At 44.2% G+C, this 21,258-nt stretch overlaps 1 non-coding gene and 1 pseudogene across 1 annotated transcript; both read right to left on the bottom strand.

Moving 5' to 3' along the window:
• Nucleotides 1-13,014: 13,014 nt before the first annotated feature.
• On the bottom strand, nt 13,015-15,385 carry LOC138083587 (large ribosomal subunit protein eL22 pseudogene; annotated as a pseudogene).
• A 4,907-nt stretch (nt 15,386-20,292) lies between these two features.
• LOC138084828 (U6 spliceosomal RNA) lies at nt 20,293-20,399 on the bottom strand. The gene has a single exon (XR_011145236.1). It is a non-coding gene; the product is annotated as a U6 spliceosomal RNA (small nuclear RNA).
• Nucleotides 20,400-21,258: the final 859 nt, after the last annotated feature.

Here is a 21,258-nt window from a genome sequence, read left to right as displayed (position 1 = left end):
TAAATAAGGAGGACATGATTTCTGCCTTTGAGGGGCTCTAATCTGATAGAAAAAAAACAGGAGATCATTTTCAATGCAATTAAACATGTTCAGCTATAAAATGGTACAAACAAGGGGAATGAGGGAGCTATGAAGGAAGAGATCACCCATACCTTGAGTTCCAGGAAAAGCTTTATGGAGGAAGAAAGACTTGATTTGAATTTCTAAAGATGAATAAGTATTTTCCAGGAGGAATCAGAAGTAGGTATATGATTCTGGAGCAGGAAATGGCAACCCACTCCACTATTCTTGCCTGGGAAATTCCATGGACAGAGGAGCCTGACGGACTACACTCCATGGGGTCACAAAGAGTTGGACATGACTGAGCAACTAACACTTTCATATGGTTCTGCAGGTCAATGAAACAACAGGAACAAAGGCATGGAGGTGTAAAAGGACATCCAGGGACTTCCCTGGTGGTCCAGTGGTTAAGAATCTGCCTTCCAAAGCAGGGGACACAGGTTCCATCCCTAGTCAGGGAACGAAGATCCCGCATGCTGCGGGACGGCTAAGCCCGAGTGCCGCCGCTACTGAGCTCACGTGCTCTAGAGTTTGTGCTCTGAAACTAGAGAACCTGCCCTCTGCAAGGAAGACCCAGCATCGCTGCCCCCCCAACAAAGAGAACATCCAGGAGGTGTCAGTATTACTGCCTGCCAGGAACACAGAGCATCTGCCGGAGGGTCATGGAGAGTGAAGTGAGAGACCCACAAGACCAGATCGGGAGGTGGGGGTGAGGCTGCTAAAGAGATTCCATTTTATCCTGTGGGTGACAACAAAGGGCAGGGTGAGTTTTAAGGAAGGGAGTAAGTGACATGGTTGGGTGTGTGGGTCTGGCTGACTTGAGAACAAGGATTAAAGAGTTCTTCTAAGTTTATCAGTACTTTGCCTATTGTCAGGCATAGCTTCAACGGTGCTGGATTAGGTAAACCTGGAGTTCAACGTGTTTATCTGGAAGCCCCACCGTAGGGACCAAGAATGAAGTCAATACTGAGAGGGAAGTAGAACTTAGAGACAGAGAGGTTGACAAAGTTCCTCAGAGACATCACTCGAGCCCCTGATTCCAGATGTGCTTGAAACCATGTCTAACATGACTCCACTCCATCTTCTGAGTTCTATGAGCCAACACATCTCCTTGGAGGAAGCGAGTTTGAGTTGGGTTTCTCTTCAAGTTATTGAAACCCTCTGTTCCTCAATTTCCTCCTCTGTAAGATGGAGGTAATAATATTACTGCATCACAGGACTTCAGAAAGAATTAAATGAGATTTTATAGGTATAGATATACACACATGATGCACGGTCCTGTGTCTGGCACATAGAAAGCATTCAATAAAAGTTAGTTATTATTATAATAATTATCATCATCATTATCATTAAACTCCTGGGCTTAAGCCCAGAACCATCAATCTGAGCCTACACTCTGTGTCGCTAGCAGAGGGACAGGTGTACTTTCCATCAGCTTATTCTCCAAAGGCTTAGGATTTGGCAGTTGCTGCTAGAGCATTTTAATGTGGCTCAGTGTTTTCATTTCTGTCGTTTTGTTGTACCTGCCCCCTGAGGTGGCTGAAGCAGAGAAATCCCCAAGAAAAAGAAATAAAGAAAATAAGCAGCTGTGATGAAATCCCCTTGTTATTCTCTAGGTTCAAACTGTTTTTTAGGGTATCTTTTAGTAAATAGACAAAGATGTGGTACCTAGTGGCTCAAAGCACAGGTAGGTTGTGGCCCCTGGAGGGGAGAGATTGGATGAGCTGGGGTCAGCAGGTGCCAACAACAATATGAGCAGGCTTTGCAGACAGCAGCCGGGGCAATAATCTTTTTTCTTTTTTAATTTAATTTTTTGACTATGCCTCTTGGCCTGCAGGGATCTTAGTTCCCTGACCAGAGATGGAACCTGAGCCCCCTGCAGTGGAAGCGCAGAGTCTTAACCCCTGGACTACCAGGGAAGGCCAAACATATTCTTTTTTTAAATTTATTTTTGGCTGTGCTGGGTCTTCATTGCTGTGCTCAGGCTTTCTTTAGTTGTGGCAAGCAGGGTTTACTCTCTAGCCACAGTGCTCAGGCTTCTTGTTGCGATATCTTCTCTTGTTTTGGAGCACAGGCTCTAGGCTTTGGTAGTTGTGGCATAGGAGCTTAGTTGCTGGATCATCACAGACCAAGGATTGAACCTGTGTCCCCTTCACTGGCAGGCAGATTTTTATCCACTGGGAAACCAGGGAAGTCCCAGACCCAATGCATTCTTGAGGTAGTTGTTTTTACATTCATATAACATCATGAAGATTACTCATCAATTAGAGCTGCAGATATTCAGAAGTCAGCCTGGAAAACGCTGAAGATTATTTTCAACTACAGGTACCAGACAGCTGGGCTGGCTCCTCTGGCAACTCTGTCAGTCTCAGCAAATCTGAGTTAGAGTTGTGGGAAGTGACAGCAGGGGAAAGCTTGCCCAGAGCAGCATTCCTCTTGAGTTTGTAGCAATTGAAGAAAAACCTTAAGACTATGCAGACCCACCCATGGACCCCATCAACATGGCAAATAAGAAGCCTCTTTCTGCTATCAGTGGGCTTCCCAGGCGGTGCTTGTCATAAAGAACCACTAGCAGGAGACATAAGAGATGTGGGTTTGATCCCTGGGTTGGGAAGATTCCCTGGAGGAGGGCAAGGCAACCCACTTCGGTATTCTTACCTGGAGAATTCCATGGACAGAGGAACCTGGCAGAGTATAGTCCATGGGGTCGCAAAGAGTCGGACATGACTGAGTGACTTTCACTTCACTTCACTTCCTTTCAGTATCTCTGCTTGACCTAGAGTGGGCTCAAAAGAGGCTTGCATCTCTAGTTAGTCTGTTTTAGATAGCACTCTATTTGGCTGGAACTTCCTTATGCACAGGTCTTTCTGGACCCTTTTCTAACTTTCTACCAAGGGGGCACTGCACATCCTTCCTACTCTTTCTTCATCCTCTCCCTGGACAGCGTGATTTAGTGGAGCTGGGGTGAAGACTTACCATCAACATTTTCATGAGCACCTGGGGTGATCTGGTGCAGGTGGATGTTCTTCCATGGATGTTCTCTTCCTTATCTCTGTTACTTGTCAAAGGATCCCCTTCCCTTTGTTTTTAAAATTTTTATTATTTTTGGCTGGCATGGCATGCATGGCATGTGGAACCTAATTTCCCTAGCCAGGTATCAAACTTGTGCCCCCTGCACTGGGAGCCTGGAGTCTTAACCATTGGACCTCCAGGGCAGTTGTGATCCTTTTGCCTTTAGACATGGACTTCTAGGTCATATAGAGAAATTAATTCAGCTTGCAGAGACTTGGGAAATTTATTACCCTCATGAAGCCAAGTGGCCCCACAAGAGCAAGTGAGGTGACATCTCAAGTTCATTGATTAAGAGATTTAACAAAGACACTATAGATAAGAAATTGTTATTATCTTTTCCACCTCTTATCAGCCTCTTCTGTTGCATAGAAATCTCTAATCCATAATGAAAAGTAATAAAAAAGACATCCAATGGCGCCCTTGCTGGCCCTTATGTTCTTTCTGGTTCCTCTCAATAGAGAGCACCACTAAGCTTACTCTCAGTTCCAGAGGTTTTCACCACCCTTAAGTCCTTCACTATGTTTTAGGTGGCTCAGTGGTAAAGAATTTGCCTGCCAATGCAGGAGACCCATGTTTGATCCCTGGGTTGGGAAGATCCCCTGGAGAAGGAAATGGCAACTCGCTCCAGTATCCTTGTCTGGGAAATCCCATGGACAGAGGAGCCTGATGGATTGCAAAAAGTTGGACATGACTGAACAACTAAACAACAGGTAATTTAGGGCCATGTCCACCTCGGGGAAGGAAGGCAAATCCCTTGCTTCAGACACAGAGAGAAGGCAGGACAGTAGCTTCCTGCCCATTGGCAGGCTTTAGTCCATTTCAGTTTGATGATCAGACCTCCATGTGGTTAAGATTCTGTAGCATTATCTTAACTAAGATCTCTGTGACTTCTAACACTCAAGTCTAATGTTTGATTCTCATAGCCTTCCAAGGAGTGTAATTAATTAGTTAATTCAGCAAATATTTATTAAGCTCTTACTGTGTGCTAGGTCTTTTTTTTTTTAATGTATTATTTATTTGTCTGCTTCGGGTCTTTGTTGCATCCTGTGGGATCATCATTGCGTCATGCAGATCTTTCGTTGCAGTATGAAGACTCTCTAGTTGTGGTGTGTGGGCTTCAGAGCACGTGGGCTTCGGTAGTTGTGGCACACAGGCTCGGGAGTTACAGCACGTGGGCTTAGTTGCTCCGCAGCATGTGGGATCTTAGTTCCCTGACCAGAGATTGAATCCCTGTCACCTGCTTTGCAAGGTGGATTCTTAACCACTGGACCACCAGGGACGTCCCTCTGCTAGGTCTTTGATATAAAGAGAATGAGTACATCAGACAAGACCCTTGCAGTCTAGGGGCTTGTCCCTCACAGGTAAACCAAGGATCAGAGAAGCCAAGTGATCTGCCAGGAGCTGTAGAGCAAGTAGTGGCAATCGCACAATTGGAAACCAAGATCCCTTTTCATTTTTGTCTATACAACTTGGCTACTGAGCTCATGATCTCTTAGCTTGATATCTTGAGATACAAGTACAGGGACAAGGGCTTTTCCTACAGTGGGGTCAACAGATTCTGACTACTCCCCTCCACCCTTGCTCCTCTGAATTAGACTCACTGATGCTTTCTATGTGGAGTCTCAGTTCCTCCAAACTTCAAACCAATCCTGCTGGTCAAGGTTTCCTCCATCTGCAGTCTCAGACCAGTGGGGCCTGGGATTAGTCTTGCTTCTTTAGACTTGGATATGGCATGCTTGGGGGTAAATCTGAATTCTCAGAAAGACACATTTTCAGTTCCCTTTTCTTCCCTTCTTTTTCTTTCCCCTCCCTTTTCCCACTCCCAACCCCCCTATGCTGGCACCATTCTGATGATTAGGCTTCTGCCTGGGGGGCCCACAGAGGACTCTAGCTCTCTGTGGGAATTCAAGCACTGCCCTAAATCCAGCTTAAGTGACTGAGGTCCTAACACCTTATTTAATTATTAGCAACTCTTTTGCTCTTCTGGCATAGTGAAAAGAGATACTAGGTCCTTCTGGCTTGAGTTTTGCTGTGAAGAGACCAGTTATCTGAAGCCAAGAAGGCTGAACCCACTTGGATTCCTTCCGCCATGATCTAATCTATAGATTGGGAAGATTTGATGCCTGCACCAGCTAAACCACCATGAGCATGAGCTGATCATTTTGCATCCAGCCACGTGGTTGTTCCAGGGAACGCTCCAGGGATTCAGCTCCCTCGGCTTGGTCCCTGCCTGCTCACACTTCTGCCAGCTCCTTGCCAGTCATGTGACTGTGGCCTCAGCTCACTATATGCCTGAGTTTACTTGAATGAGGTCCAAGATGGATTTTCCCTGACCCATTTGTCCTCTTTTGCCTTGTGGTCAATCTTGTGTGTGTTCTCTGGGGGAGAAGAATGAGACCCTCTAGCTTTTACCAAGGTCATTCCAGGAGCCCTGTTGCCCTTGTTACAGTGATTATTCCCAGTGAGCCACCTCAAGATGATGTGTGCACAGGAGCAGAAAAATATGTAGGAATTAAATGACTCAGTGTAGGTAAAGCTTTTTGCAAGGCGTCTGAGATAGTAGGGAGCAATCAATCAATTTGTTCAGCATTGGCTCTGGGAATCTCAAGTACATCTAGCTTGTAGGAAGCATAGTTCAGGAGCCCGGGAGACAGGTGAGCCAGCCTAACCACAGCTGGCTAGGAGTGAAGTGAAGGAGCAAGGGATCTTGACAGACTATTTCCTTTTCCATCTTCAATTTGTTTTTCTACTAAGAATCTCTGTGGAACTTCCTGCTAGTTTAGGCACCCACTTATCTACTCCCCAGTAATGTCTTCCCTCCAATTGACACAGCAGGTGGAGAGAATCCCTAAAATGAAACATATTTTCCTTTTGTCCAAAGCATTTGCCACCACTCCCAAGTCATAGAAGTCATGGTCGTTGCAAAATGGGACACAGCTGAGACAGAAACCAGGAGGGTGCACACGTCAACATGCTAAAGAGAACCAGGTTCTGGAGTCAGATGGTTTGGCTTTAAATCACACCCCTGCTTGTTATTAGCTATGAGATCTTGGGCAAGTTACTTTTCCTCTCTAAGCTTCAGTTTCTGCATCTTTCAAGTTTTGTGAGGTGTTTGACCCAGCATTTAGAAGGGGCTAAGGAACTAGCTCAGACGGTAAAGTGTCTGCCTACAATGCGGGAGACCCAGGTTCGATCCCTGGGTCAGGAAGATCCCCTGGAGAAGGAAATGGCAACCCACTCCAGTACTCTTGCCTGGAAAATCTCATGGACTGAGGAGTCTGGTAGACTACAGTCCATGGGGTTGCAAAGAGTCGGACACAAGTGAGCAACTTCACTTCGCTTCTTCAAGCAACTGATGGATGTCAACTATTATACTATCCTGTTGGTAAGGGACTCCAAAAATCAATCAGGAGATATAGTAAGAGTTATTGCCCAGAAGGAAATTAAACTTCAGGAAGAGAACAAAGTTAGCATGTATGGGCTTTTTCTGTTGTGCTGAGTCTTCATTGTGGTGTGGGCTTTCTCTCATGAGACTGCAGTCAAGCTGTTAGCCAGGGATGTGGTCTTATTTGAAGGCACGCCAAGCGTGGACTCAGTAGTTGTGTATTGGCTTAGCTGCTCCTTGGCATGCCCCTCTTAGTTTCCTGAACAGGAATCGAACTCATGTCTCCTGCATTGCAAGACAGATTTTTAACCACTGGACCACTGAGAAGTCCCAGTGTGTATGATTTTATGGGGGCTGGTGGCAGTAACTGATTCTGTCCAGTGCACCTCACAGACAGCCACCAGTGTACCTCACAGACAGCCACCAGTGTTTGCTATCTCCTCGTGTCCATGCCCTGGTGTAATTCCCTCTTTTTGAGTGACTAGTGATTCATTTCTAGCAAATAATCCAGCAGAAGTGATATGACGGCACTTTCGAGGTTAGGTTATAAAAAGACTGTTTTGCACCTTATGTGCGCTCTCTCTTCCTCTTTCTCTTGGGTCGCTTGCAGTGAGGGTTGCAAGATGCCATGAGACCCACGTGTCAGGGCAAGAAACTAAGGTCTTTAGTCTCATAACCACATGCACGAGCTTGGAATTGGAGCCTCCAGTTCTAGTCAAGCCTATGAGACCACATTCCTGGACAACAGCTTGACTACAACCTCGTGAGAGAACTCAAACCAGAAGCCCTCAGCTAAGCCACATTCAGATATCTGACCCTTAGGAACTGTGATAGAATAAGTGTTTTTATTTTAAACTTGTAAACTTTGGGCATTTTTTTTTTTTTTATATATATACAGAGAGATAATATGTCTTTACTATCGTGGCTTTTAATTTAGTTATCTTTTGCCTTAGGACTTTTCCAAAGCTCCACTCAGCCTGGTGATAATTAGAACTGGGAGACTGTAGTGTGTTGAGGGCACTGGAGTTGCAGGAGATGCCTGGGGCAGCAGAAAGTAACTTCATGATGATCTCATCTCTCAGAGAATGGTTATGGAGGAACAGAGGCTGGAGAATAAAGCCGCTCTGTGGTGCAAGTCCAGCTGGGCTGGAGACAGCCTTAGGGCTAAGCCTGGGTTGAAAGTAACTGTGGATGTCCCCATGGCAAGGTTTGGGCTCCCATCAGGTCATAAGGAACAGGATGAAAAGTGACAGGGAATGGCGGCAGGGGTATAGAAATTGGATGCACTGTCATTAGACTCCAAAGGTTTGTAACATTGAACAAACTGTTTCACCTCTCTGAACCAAATGTTTAAAATAGAGATTATAATAATCCACTTTGAGAGGTTCTTTTGAAGATTAAATGGGTTAAAGTACACAAAGTGTTTAACATAATGCAGGTGAATAGTTGATATTGTTATTATTCCTTTGGAAGGGGCCCACTTTGGGGGTCCTCCCTGGATTGTTTCTGCTGGAGCCTGGGGTCATGGTAGGGACAAGCAGGATCTTCCAAAGCAAGGTTGTGGAAGGCCATTTGATGAGTCTCTCCCTGAAAAATAAATGCATGGGTAAAAGGCCAATGGCAATACCAAGAGGCCACCTCAAAAAGGAACCAAAACACAGGACAATTCATATGGAAAAGCCCAGCAGTCTGCTGAACATGGACACACCTTCAGATGGGGCACAACCCTCATTTGACATGGCGAAACTCTTAAGGACAGCTTGTTCTAAGACATCAGTGAACAAAAATGGGGAAAGTTTCTCATCTATAAGTCATGACTCATGGTGCTCCAGAGAATTCATACAGCAGCAAAACCCAGGAGGATGAATTCACACCTCATTGATGTTGGCAATTTTATACTAAGGAGAAAGTATCAGTTTAACGAGTTGGAAAAACAGATATTAGAAGAGAAGTGATGCTTCAGAAATGACGCCAAAGTATTTGTGAAAAAGATTATACAAAACTCATAATTTAAAATAGACATGATTGATCACAGTTGGATATAAATATTTAAAAGGATGAATAAATTGAGTGATGAAAACATATGTTCTCGCTTCCCGAGGTTTGCAGGGGTCATGTTCCTGAGTCTATTACATTTAGAAAGGTATACCTGTGTTGAAGTTGCATGTGTGAATTTAACATAATTCTGAAGGTGAAATAATATATACAAAGTCCTACAGTGTACATGACTTGATAGAGTTGCTTAAATATGACCAGACTCTGAAATTTTTGAAACATTAGTAGGTAGAAGAAGAAAAAGTGCTCATTTGCAATTTATAGTTCATCATTTTGTGTTTTAGATTTAGAGACCTTAATTCACCTTTGGGGAAGACTGCTGCTTCAAGAAAAATCTCAGAATAGCCCTTTAATTATCTAGATGTGTAATGTTATACTTATCGCTCTTGTAGGCAATGGTGATGTCATTCATTGTTAAACTGACTGTAGATATTGATAATGTAAATTGCAGTGTATAAAGCTATCATTTTTTGAATACTTACCCTGAGGTCATAAGAACTATGTTGGGATGCTCATTTAAATACAGATTCTGAGCCCCTCCCTACAGATTTGATTCACTAGGCTTGCGCAAAAGCCCTGGAACCCATAGGCAGGCTTTTCCTTAAATCTTATCTTGAATATGATGAATAGCAGAAAAGGCAACTTGCCCAAGGTCACAGGTAGTAAGTGGCAGAGTAGGGAACAGAGCTCAGGTCTGTCTGATCCTCACTTGAGTATGAAAATGCGCATAGAGGGGGTGTGAATGTCCTACTAGACTGAAAGTACAGGAGCAGTGCGGCACCAACAGAGAGACAAGCCTATCAACCACCTTGGGTGGCCATAGGCATCTGTCTTAGGAAACACGTCAGGGGCATAAGTTGCCCCAGTCTGTGAGTACTTAGGTAGTAACATAAGCCTGGCCCACAGAAGACAAGCCATTCATCCTAGCAGGCGCATGAAACTACCAACTGAATAGAAAATTATCACAAAGAGGCTGCCATCCCAGACCAGAAAGGAGAATTCATGTTGCACAACTCTCCTCCTTCTATTAATACTAAGAAAGGAGTAAATGCGGAGTGCCGGATGATTTGGTTTCTAGTTCTTTCTCCGGCCCATGACTTGTTACAGTCTCAGTTACTAAGCCATAAGGACTCTAACAGGGCACATTTTTCAGGCAACCCACTGGCCAGATAGCTCTTTCTTTTGGCCTTAGATTCTTCCCATTTTCTTATGTGATCAGGAGGGATGCTTCACAAGCCAACATGATGTAAACTTTAGATCTTTTTTATTTCTATTTTTGATTTCCCAGAACCTAGTGTGATGCCTGACACACAATAGGCATCCAGGGAAAGTTCACTGATAGCCTGAATGAATGAACCAGTGACCAGGTGTGGAGGGAACTCATGCATCTGCTGTTCTGCCCCCTTGGGCATCCCCCTTTCTAGTCTTAAAAAGTTCCCTTGAGGCTTCCCAGGTGGCTCAGTGGTAAAGAATCTGCTTGCCAATGCAAGAGACACGGGGTTCGATCCCTGATCCGGGAAGCTCCGCATGCTGGAGAACAGCTAAGCCTGTGTACCGCAACAACTGAGCCTGTGCTTGAGGGCCCAGGAGCTGCCACCACTGAGCCCCTGTGCCACAGTAGGCCCTGGAGCCAGTGCTCCACAAGAGAAGCCACCGCAAAAAGCAGCCCGGGTACACAACGAGACAGGGGCCCCAAGCACCACAGCTAAAAAGACTGAGCAGCAATGATGGCTCAGCACAGTCAAAAGTAAATAAATAAATAAAATTATTTAAAAAGAAAAATTGCCTTACTCTGCACCTGATGTCATCGGTCAGGACAGACGAGGAAACTTTGGCACATATACCTCCTTCTTAAGGGAAGCCCCTGGTATGAAAACTAACAGCTAAAAGAATAATAAATTGTGATGATGGTTGGTTCTTTCCAGACATCTGTGAGGAAAGATAAGCAAGACCTCAAAATAAAGGCCTTACAATTGTGGGCAGAGCCTTCAAAAGGCTTTTAAGAATCCAAACAGTGCAGCACTGTCACAAAAGACAGAAAATTGTTTCTGACAGTCATAATTATGCTAAAAACAAAACAAAACATTTTAGTGTGTTTCCTTTCAGTTAAAACTCAACTTTCAAAAAACAAAGATCACGGCATCTAGTCCCATCGCTTCACGGCTAATAGATGGAGAAACAATGGAAACAGGGACAGACTGTATCTTCTTGGGCTCCAAAATCATTGCAGATGGTGGCTGAAGCCATGAAATTAAAAGATGCTTGCTCCTTGGAAGAAAGCTATGAGCAACCTAGACAGCATATTAAAAAGCGGAGACGTTACTTTACTGACAAAGGTCCACTTAGTCAAAGCTATGCTTTTTCCAGTAGTCAGGTATGGATGTGAGAGATGGACTACAAAGAAAGCTGAGCACGGAAGAACTGATGCTTTTGAACTGTGGTGTTAGAGAAGACTCGAGAGTCCCTTGGAAAGCAAGGAGATCAAACCAGTCAATCCTCAAGGAAATCAGTCCTGAATATTCTTTTGAAGGAATGATGCTGAAGCTGAAGCTCTAATACTTTGGTCACCTGATGCAAAGAACTGTCTCATTTGAAAAGACCCTGATGCTGGGAAAGATTGAAGGCAGGAGGAGAAAGAGACACCAGAGGATGAGATGGTTGAATGGCATCACCGACTCAATGGACATGGTTTGAGCAAGCTCCAGGAATTGGTGATGGACAGGGAAGCCTGGCGTGCTGCAGTCCATGGGGTCTCAAAGAATCAGACACAACTGAGCAACTGAACTGAACTGAAATTCCATTTATCTTTCTTCACGTATTTCTTGGAGTGATTGTAATGCATATTTATTTTTTGAATCTTGCTACTTTTTATCCCACATAACATAAACATTTCTCTGAGTTGTTATAAATTCTATACATATCAGTTTTTGCAATGCGAGAGACCTGGGCTCAATCCCTGGGTTGGGAAGATCCACTGGAGAAGGGAAAGGTTACCCACTCCAGTATTCTGGCCTGGAGGATTCCATGGACTATACAGTCCACGGGGTCACAAAGAGTCAGACACGACAGCAGCTTTCACTTTCAGTGGTTGACTTATACTCCATTTTATGGATGTACCAGAATTTATGCAATGGTTCCTCTATTGTTGATCAATTAATTTCCAATTTTTTCCTTATTATAAGTAAGTAATTCTGCAAAGAAGATCTTTGTGCATTAAACCTATACCATAGTGATGATAATTTCCTTAACTAGGGGATCAGGAATTGAATACTAGATCCCAGAGAGATTCCTGACACTCCTGAGAGTCTTGAGTCTATATCATTGCTAATTTGGGGGATTTCCTCTTTTTTTCTGAGGATCTAGGCTCAGACAGGCTGAGTACAAATCCTTGCTCTGGCATTAACCAGTGTGAACTTGGGTACCTAGGTTGACCTTTTCAAGTCTTGATTTCCTAGCTGTAAATTAGGGATGATTGCAATTTATTCACGGGTTATGTGAAGATGAACAATAATATATGCAAAGCTCAGTACTTGGCACGGAGTGTGTCCCACAGATACTGTGTGTGTGTGTGTGCTAAATCTCTTCAGTTGAGTCTGACTCTTTTCGACCCTATGGGCTGTAGCCTGCCAGGCTCCTCTGTCCATGGGATTCTCCAGACAGGAATACTGGGGTGGGTTGCCATGCCCTCCTCCAAGGGATCTTCCCGAACCAGAGATCGAACCTGCGTCTTATAGGCAGGCAGTTTTTTTTGTTTGTTTGTTTGTTTTTAACCACTACTGCCACCTGGGAAACTCCTCCATAGATACTAGCAACAATTAATTTGTTAACTTTGCTTATCAACAAGGCTGGAAATTTCCACATATGCTCATTATCTGTTTATATTTCTGTGTATGTATATACGTGTGTGTATGTATTAAAATATAGTATTTGATTATTTTATTTAAAAAATTGGGGGGCCACACTGCACAGAATTCGGGGTCTTAATTCTCTGGGGATCAAACCCATAACCTCTGCATTGGAAGCACAGAGTCTTAACCACTGGGGCACCAGGGAATTCCCAAGATACATATTTTATTTTATTTATCTACTTTTTATTGAAGAATAATTGCTTTATAATGTTGTGCTAGCTTCCGCTGTATAACATCATCAATCATCTATACACATACACATATCCCATCTCTCTTGAGCCTCCTTCCCATCAAGATACGTTATTTTGGATGGAAGAAAACTAAGCCATAAGGGACTCTAAGAGTGCATATTTATCAGGCAAGCCCCTGGACAGATAACTCTCTGTCAAGATTCATCTAATCCTAAAGAAAAGCCGGCACTAGCACCCTAGAGTTTCTAGACAGCATCTCTCCTTTCCACTCCTTTTTTTTTTTTTTGGCTGATAAATTTTATTTAAGAACTTATACAAATATTCCAGATTGAATTTTTAATCCTCATCTTCCTCCTCTTTCATCTTGATTAATCTGGAAGTAACGCAATTCATAACTTTCTTTGCTGTTAGTGACTACAGCTAACCAATCACGTAGATTATTCTTCTTCAGATATTTTTTGGTAAGGTATTTCAAATGCCTTTTGGAAAAGGGCACCTCAGAAGTTACAGCGATCTTACTCTCGTTTCTTTTGATGGTTAGGACACCACCACCCATGTTGCCAGCTTTTCCACCCACCTTGGTCCTCTTCTGAAGAAACGGCTCAAAATTGGTGCTATCCATGATTCCATCTTTTATAGATAAGTACAGTCTAGGGTTAACTTCAGGACCCACTTCTTTTTTTTGCCCCAGCTTCGCCACAAGCTTTCTCACAGTCGCCGTGGCGACAGCGGAGTCAGAAATCTCCACTAGTTTTAAGACAGATCATCTCATCATATGTTTCCTTTAAGACTAACTACATTCTTAAGTGTGATTTTTATTGTGTTGAGGGACCCTGTGGAGCTTATCACTGTTGGTGGAACAAGTTCAGAGGGAAACATGGATTTAGTGTCCAGAAATCTGTAGCACCACTGACCTCTCTAGGAAGACATCTCTCGGTAAGACAAGTATTCCCTGGGCAAGACTCTGGGGAGCTTTGAGCCCTGTAGGAGCACAGTGCAGCCGTAGCAGCTTCCCCTCCCACTGACAGCATCTATAAATCCATTTCCCATCTTGTAATTATGTCTCATGTAGTAATTAGCCCCTTCATATCAATGAAGCTAAATTTCCCTGTGTAATGGAGTGAAGCCTGAGTGTAGGATACAAACTGAAATGCAGCTTTGGGTAGGGGGTAGATGGCGGGGTAGGAGATACCTCTGAGAACTCCTCAGGGTCAGGGAGGACAGTCCTTGCTTGCAGAGCCCTGCTGTGTGCCAGGCACTGTGCTGGGCCCCTTGCACCATGCAATTTCTTAAAACCCTCACACTGACCTTTCTGCTCCAGCACCTGCACTTTTTTCTTAAGATTTTTTTTTTTGATCGTGGACCATTTTTAAAGTCTTTATTGAATTTGTTACAACATTGCTTCTGTCTTCTTTTTTTAAGTTTTGGTTTTTTGGTCCTAAGGTATGTGGGATCTTACCTCCCTGTACCCCTGCATTGGAAGGGGGAGTTTTAGCCACTGGACTGCCAGGGAAGTCCGATCTAGTGCCTTCCCTTTTGCTTTTACTGTCAGAGTGCAGCTTCTGCACACTCCTTCAGGTGGAAAATCAAACCCAACAGAGGACACTTCCTGCCAAAGCCCCTGTGGGTATTAAAGAGAGAGGTGCTGCAGAAGCCAGCCAAGGTGAGCTCTCAGAGGGCTGCTTCCCTCCTGGAAATTCACTCCACAGCCCGGAGGCAAGCATGCATGGAGCCAGCATCAGGGTGGGACAGAAGCTCTCAGGGGTCCCAGGGGCTCAGGAGTCCAGGAGCACAAGGACCCCGTTGTAATGGGAACATTTGGAGGATCCCAGCAACGCTCGGGAGAAGGCAATGGCATCCCACTCCAGTACTCTTGCCTGGGAAATCCCATGGATGGAGGAGCCTGGTAGGCCTCAGTCCATGGGGTCGCTAAGAGTCGGACACGACTAAGCAACTTCACTTTCACTTTTCACTTTCATGCATTGGAGAAGGAAATGGCAACCCACTCCAGTGTTCATGCCTGGAGAATCCCAGCGACGGGGGAGCCTGGTGGGCTTCCGTCTGTGGGGCCGCAGAGTCGGACACGACTGAAGCGACTTAGCGGCAACAGCAGCAGCAGCAACACTCGGAAGACCAGGCAGGAAAATGTGGGCGGAGACAAGGCTGAGGGCGGCGCAGGCAGAGTGGGCGGGTGCAAGGAGCTCCCATCCCTTCATCTCTTCCCCTCCATTTTCCTCCTCTCCTTTCTTTTCCCTCTCACCTCTTCTCAGGCCTTTCCTTCCTATAATCAGGCTGTGTTTGGGGAGACATCCATAATCTTGTAGCTTGACAGAGAATTTGTGTGGGAGGGGAAGGGTCAGCACAAACTGTCATGAAGGTAAGAGACGGGTAGGAAGGACGTTGGATTAGCCTGGAATCCTTGAGCAAGCTACTTAGATCCTGCTAAGTCCCTTTGTTCCGTGATCTCTAAAATGGGGATAATAACCACACCTTACCGGACTGAGGAGAAGGTGAAAGATACTTCATGTTGATTCAAACGTGCTGGTTTTTCAGTGACCTGTGTAGGGAAACATGTAGCAATGCATGTTTAAATATATGTCTACACATCTCCCATTGTAGACATACAATTTACTAAATATGTGTATTTTTATCTTTTAGGAATTTAAACCCACCACATATAACAACTCGTTACTGCTTGTTAACAACTTACCCATTGCCGGACCCTATCTAGGATCTCTTGTTTCATTCTCAAAACGCTATAAGGTAGATAATATTAGTCCCATTTTACAGACTAGAAAACTGAGACCCCAGGTTAAGAAGATCTCCCAAGGTCATAGGCCAAGTGAGTGTTAGAGCTCTCTGAAATAGACCTGAATTCTGAGTCTTTAGTCTTAATCATTGTGGTGTTTCTAAGAATCTGAGGTTTTTCATGTTGTTCAGTCACCAAGTCATGCCTGACTCTTTGAGACCCCATGGCCTGCAGCATGCCAGGCTTTCCCCTCTTCTCCTTCTGCCTTCAATCTTTCCGAGCATCAGGGTCTCAGGGTTCATCATAGCTAGATGTTTTTGGACTCAGAGGGAGGATATTTCCAAACACCGTTTCCCCCAGGGCTGACTCCCCGCTTCCAGTCCATCATGGGCTCTGGCTCAAAGCGATCTAAGGCAAGAAGCCAGAAAGGCTTTGGGAATGTGCTGTGAAATTCACCTCCGCAGAGACTAGGATGTTTTTCCAGCTGTGTCCCCAACACCCAGGGGAGAGAGAGCCTCAGCTAGGGCCTAAGGCTCAGGGTCGGAGTGCGGGGCACTGGCTGGGTGACTGCCCCCCTCACACCCGAAGGTGTCTACCTGTGGATGGGAGGTTGCTGTTTCTGTCTCTCCACACTGCATTGGAAACCTCTGTGCCTTCTCCTTTTGCTGCTTCTTCATTTTTGACCAGTGCCCTCTTATCTTCATTACACAGAATTCTAGAAAGGTTCACTACAGGCCTAGCTCCTTGCCAGGCTGGGAGACCCCTTCTCCATCTTTCCAGTTCAAACAGTGAGTTGATAGGAATTTCCTGACAGTACAGTGGTTAAGAATCCAACTTCCAATGCAGGGGACAAGGGTTCGGTCCCTGGTCGGGGAACTAAGATCCCATATGCCACGGGGCCTGGGTGCCACAACTAGAGAGGCTGTGGCCAAAAATAAATAAATATTAAACACACAAACAGTGAGCTGGCAATGGATGAAGGGTAGCAGTAAGAACTGGGCTCTGCTGCCATGGGTTCAAACCTTGGTTCTGCCACGTGCCCTGTCACTTGACCTCTTGTGGACTTCAGTTTCCTTCTTTTACTTTCTTTTTTTTTAAAGAAAGAGCTAATAACATCTATATTTTAGATGTGCATGCGTGTGCTAAGTCGCTTTGGTCATGTCCGACTCTTTTCGACTCTATGGACTGTAGCCCTCCAGCCTCCTCTGTTTCTTGGATTCTCCAGGCAAGATTACTGCAGTGGGTTGGCATGCCCTCCTCCAGGGATCTTCCTGACCCACGGATCGAACCCACATCTCCTGTAACTCCTGTATTGCAAGTGGCACTGAGCCACTGGCGAAACCCTTTAGGGTTGTTGCTGGTATTAATCAATACACACGAAGGACTCAGTACAGTGCCAAATATATACTCAGTGCTCAGTTGCTCTCATTTTTACCCCACATCAGAGACTTCACAAGATGCTTTACACACACAATTCTCATTTGGATCACACCACAGCCCTGTGAAGTAGAAGTCATTTTATCCCCATTTTACAGATGAGGAAACTGAGGCTCATGGAAGTCGGGTCACACAGCATGTAAGAGCTTGGGTTCAACCAGGACTGCCTGACTTCAGAGTTCCTGCTCTTAACCTCCTCATTGCACCTTTCCTCAAAGACCTTCTCATAAAGAAAGTCACGTATGTCTTCCTCCTCCCTTTCTGGGGCTTCCTAAGGGAAACCTCCACCATCTGAGGATGGCTGCAGGTGGCTTGTGTCATGTAATGAGAGGTGGGGGCAGTGTGGTGCTGGGGACCTTGTGGTGAGCTGGATTCTGTGATTACCCAGTTCTCGTCCAGCACTCATGCTGGGGATTCTGTTCTGCAGACTGATCTGTAACAGGTCTGGGGGTGCCTGGCACAGTCAAGGTGGGATCTGAGGGCTTTTAAAGTGATGAAAGCAGACAGGGCAAAAATAAACATTTGCATTAATCCATTATCCTAACGATCATCCTAAAGATAAGCACGATCAGATATGAGCCTTGCTGAGACTGATTTGCCTAAAATAAGAATCTTATTTGCATTTTTCTGATTTTTCCCAACTTTGTTTAGCCACATCGAGACAGCTGCTGCTGTCATCAAGGATAAACATCTGAAGTGGATGGTTACTGCCCACGTGTATTTATGGGGCATAGTACCCTTCCCACCCACCTGTGAGTGTGTTGTAATCTCTTTGACACAGGGAAGAAGGATGGTTTAGGAAGTTCAAGGTGACAGCTCTGGCTTGCTAATTCAGGGTCAGCCTTTCAACTTGCCTTTGATCATCTTTTTAACTTATGTAGAAAATATCTATGGAGCCACAGAATCTGCCAGGGTAAGCAGGCTTGAAGAAGATCCTAATAATTTAATGTCTGATTTAAAAGACATAATTTCTCATCTCTTTTCTTTAAAAAAAAACTTTAAAAATGTAATTTAAAAAAATTGGGGGGCTGTGCTGGGTCTTCGTTGATGAGTGTGGGCTTTCTCTAAGTGCGGTGCGTGGGCTTCTCATTGTGGTGGCTTCTCTTGTTGCAGAGCACGGGCTGTAGAGCACGTGGGCTTCAGTAGTTGCGGGCTTAGTTGCCCTGTGACGTGGAATCTCCCAGGACCAGGGGTCAAACCCATGTCCCCTGCAATGGCAGACAGATATTTTACCGCTGGATCACCAGGGAAGTCTTCTCATATCTCTTTTCATTAACTATCCATATCAACCCTAAGAGGTAGCTAGGGCAGGTATTTCCCACCTACCCCCGCCCCGCTTAACAGATGAGAAAACAGAGACTCAGGGAGGTGAAGGAATATGATTTAGTTTATATGCTTTCTCAATAGTGTCCAAGACCCTCTGACTCCCAACCCTGGGTCTCAAGACTTCTTTCCGGAGTTCTCTGCCGTTGGGCTCAGACATTTGTGAGCAACTCTGAGAAGAACTACTTCTCTCCCAGAAGAAGACTTGGTCTTGGTCACACAGATAAGACTACATCTTTCATCCATTTGATCTTCAGTGACCCTCCGTGGGGGAGACAAGGCAGTGAAAACAGCCAAGAGTAGGTGATGCGCACGTGTGTGTGCTTCCTGGAAGGACTGATCACGAACCATAAAGACCTATGAGGCCATAGTGTCCAAGCTTCAGAGAGGTCCCACTGACCCCATTCCTAGCTTCAGCCTGGAGGCCAGTCCCCTCTATGGACAGCCCCTCTTCAGCTTGACTTGGTGATTGACTTTGTAGTGGAAAGAACATGGACCGCAAAATCAAATACTCTTGGGTTGAGCCCTAGCCTTGCCATCAGTGTCTGCCGGTGTTCATAAGGGGATTCTCCATCCAGAATCTAATTTATTACACTATTTCATATAGTCCATTATTTTACTTAATTTTGCAACACTGCCATGAGGCAGATTTCTAATATTATTGTTCCTGTTCCAACTAGAGGAAAACAGATCTATAGAGGTAAAGGCTAAATAACTTATCCAAGCTAGACAGGCTTGTTTCTTGAGTCCAAACATATATATATATATATATTTAACTTCAGGAAAAGTAGATAATGCATCACTTGGCTCAAAATTCAAAAGATATAAAAAAAGAAAACTGAAAAGTCTCTTTCTTACCCTTTCTTCTAGCTAGCGAGTCCACCTTCCTGGAGGCAATTAATGTTACCAGCTCCATGTGTTGTCTTACAGAGACTTGTTATATATATATACATATATATGCAAGCAAAGAGGTAAGTCTGTTGTTCCTGGATTTTTCTTTTTGTGAGTGCATAAATCCTTTTGTTTTGTTTTGGAAGAACTATTGTTAAGGTTATATACATATATATATATGACAACAGTACTGTATTGATTTTGCTCATATTAATGCCAAGTAGTATTTTTAGTTAAACATGCTATATTCTTTCCATTTCCCTGCCTCTGCTCTTGCTTTTTCCGCAGTGCAAATGTGTGACTCCTCACTCATGCTCCTTATCTGGCAAGCTCCTGGGCATCTCTCAGGATGCAGCATAGATGTCATCTCTTGAGAAACCTTCCTCAACTACCCCCTCTCCCCACTGAAGTTTATTCATTTCCTTTTATCCTCACATTTCCCACACTTTTTTATAATTATTTTTAAAAATAAGCTATTATAAAAAAATTAAAAATAAGCTATTATATTCTCAAATAGCCCAATAGGTCTCAGGAAACATTCATCTACCTATCTGTCTGTCTGTCTGTCTATTTACCTACCATCTATCTAATCTATCTATCTATAAGGGTGAAGTTCAGATCTTTTTATTTAAGTGTCAGTATTTTGAATACAGTATTCTATTTCTTGCTTTCTGAAAACTTTTTCAGAAAAAAGTTTCATAGAAACTTTTCACACAGATATAAAAGTAGAGAAAGTAGTGTGAACTCCCATTTAGCTGTCAGGTCCCTTCAACAATTATTGCACGTGCCAGCCTTGTCCCCTCTCCCCTTGATTATTTTAAAGCAAATCTCTGACATCATATAATTTCACCCGTAAATACTTCAGCATATATCACTAAAGGAAAATGACTTAAAATATAATATCTATCTCATGTAAAAAAATACAAACTATCTATCAGTATTCAGGTTTCCCTAATGGTCTCTCTCTCTCTCTGTTTGTTCAAATCTAAACTCAGAGAAGGTCTACACATTGTATTTGGTTGACCCCTTGCTTTTAATCACCTGACAATACTCTTGGAGATCAGTTCATGCCAGAACATAAAGAATGGCTTTGTTCTTTTTTCCATTGCAGGGTATTCTTTGTAGGGCTGTAGTATAATTCATTTAACCAATTTCCAGATAGTGGACATTTAGATCATTCCAAACCTTTTGCCATTATATTAATAAACAATGCTGCATTTTTTTTTTATGGAATGCTTCACGAATTTGCGTGTCATCCTTGTGCAGGGGCCATGCTAATCTTCTCGGTATCGTTCCAATTTTAGTACATGTGCTGCCGAAGCGAGCGCAACAATGCTGTATTGAATAACCGTGTAAGCAGGTCACTTTGCTCATGTGGGAGTATGTTTGCAAGATAAATTCTTGGAAGTGGAATTTTGGGGTGAAAGGATATATGTATTAGTAACTGCAAAGATTACTGGTGGATCATCCTTGATGGAGGTGGTACCCACGCAGTGGATACTTCTACCAGCCATGTGGCTGAGAACACTTTCTCTGTCCCCTTCTCAGAAGCACCATCCTCTCAGACCTCTGTCTGTGCAATTGCCTTTTCTGTGGATGTCTGTGGATGTCCCATCTCACTTTGTCCATCTGATGAACTCCTGTTCTTCACGACTAAGCTTAGCTCCCTACCAGGGTTTTGGGTTGGCGCTCACCCTGTGCTCCCAGAAATCCCCTTTTCACAACATACATCACACTTCATACTGGGTTCTCATTACTGACTCATCTCTCTCCTCCACCGTTAGTGAGGTCCTTGAGGGTGTAGTCCCAGGCACACAGTAGGTGGTCTACGTGAATTGGTCCATTGAGAAGGATTGAAAGTTTAGGGTATAATCTCTGGGTCTTATTCTGGTGGGAGTTCAGGGACTTCTGATGTTTCCTTGGGTGGAACAAACCCAGAGTCATGGGTGCAAATCTGCTTTCATAACCCTCTGACACCCAAGTATTAAAGCCCAGAAAACCACCCAAGCTCCACATTGTCCAGCCCAGGAGCCTGCAACAGATGGCCTTGTATCACTGAGGCTGGGACGTCTGATGATCTTAGACCTACAAGTTGTTTATGGATTCTGACCTTTCAGACTGTTTTCTATTTAATCTGAAAACCTTGTTGTTGTTGTTTTTTTTAATCTAGGATTTCTTCCCACCCCA

This window comes from Capricornis sumatraensis, chromosome 8 (assembly GCF_032405125.1).
Source record: "Capricornis sumatraensis isolate serow.1 chromosome 8, serow.2, whole genome shotgun sequence".
NCBI classification, from domain to species: Eukaryota; Metazoa; Chordata; class Mammalia; order Artiodactyla; family Bovidae; genus Capricornis; species Capricornis sumatraensis.
Note: the sequence above shows the minus strand (reverse complement) of the source record. Positions and strands in the feature narration are given on the sequence as shown.